General features: G+C 39.8%; 1 pseudogene; it reads left to right on the top strand.

Annotated features, from left to right (window-relative positions):
- The window catches only part of LOC105536449, a 4,495-nt pseudogene extending 3,543 nt beyond the window's left edge, over positions 1-952 (top strand).
- Positions 953-1,175: the final 223 nt, after the last annotated feature.

The raw sequence follows: 1,175 nt of genomic DNA on the forward strand, positions 1-1,175 counted from the left end.
TTCCCCTCAAGAAGCCTTTGGCTACGACTGTTATTGTGGAATTTGCAAAGTGATATTTGGAAGCCCATGGAGGGCTATGGTGAAAAAGGAAATATCATCAGATGAAAACCGGAAAGAAGCTTTCTGAGAAACTGCATAGCATTCTGTTAATTCATCTCACGGAGTTACAGCTTTCCCCTAAAGAAGTCGTTGGCTAAGCCTATTCTTGGGGAATTTGAAAAGTGATATTTGGAAGCCCTTAGAGGTCTATGATGAAAAAGAAAATATCCCCAGGGAAAAAGTGGAAAGAAGCTTTCTGAGAAATTGCTTAGTTATGTGTGACTTCAACTCACAGAGTTACAGCTGTATTTCGTGGAGTTGTTTACTAGTCTTATTTCTGTGGTATCTGAGACCTGATATTTCGGATCCCTTTGAAGACTAAAAGGCCAAAGAAAATATCCTCTGATAACAAAGAGTAAACAGCCTTCTGAGCAACTTCTTTGTGTTTTGTGAAATCATCTCTCAGAGTTACAGCTTTCCCCTCAAGAAGCCTTTGGATAAGACTGGTCTTGTGGAATTTGGAAAGTGGTATTTGGAAGTCCATGGAAGGTTATGTTGAAAATGAAAATATCCTCAGATGAAAACTGGAAAGAATCTTTCTGAGAAACTACTTGGTGTTCTGTTAATTCATCTCACAGAGTTACAGCTTTCCCCTCAAGAAGCCTATCACTAAGACTGTTCTTGTGGAATTTGCAAAGTGATATTTGGAAGCCCATGGCGGGTTATGACGAAAAAGAAAATATCCTCAGATGAAAACTGGAAAGAAGCTTTCTGAGAATATGCTTAGTGTACCGTTAATTCATCTAACCGAGGTACCGCTTTTCTCTCTAGAAGCCGTTCGCTAAGCCTGTTCTTCTGGAATTTGCAAAGTGATATTTGGAAGCACCTAGAGGGCTACGGTGAAAAAGGAAATATCCTCAGAGAAAAACTGGAAAGAAGATTTCTGAGAAAGTGCTTTGTGATGTGTGACTTCCACTCACAGAGTTACAGCTGTACTTCGTGGAGCTGTTTGCTAGCCTTTTTCTGTGGAATCTGAGAACTGATATTTCCAATACCTTTGAAGACTACAGGGCCAAAGGAAATATCCTCCGATAACAAAGAGAAAGAAGCTTTCTGAGCAACTTCTTTGTGTTCTG

This window comes from Mandrillus leucophaeus, unplaced genomic scaffold, assembly GCF_000951045.1.
Source record: "Mandrillus leucophaeus isolate KB7577 unplaced genomic scaffold, Mleu.le_1.0 Scaffold1592, whole genome shotgun sequence".
In the NCBI taxonomy this organism is placed as follows: Eukaryota; Metazoa; Chordata; class Mammalia; order Primates; family Cercopithecidae; genus Mandrillus; species Mandrillus leucophaeus.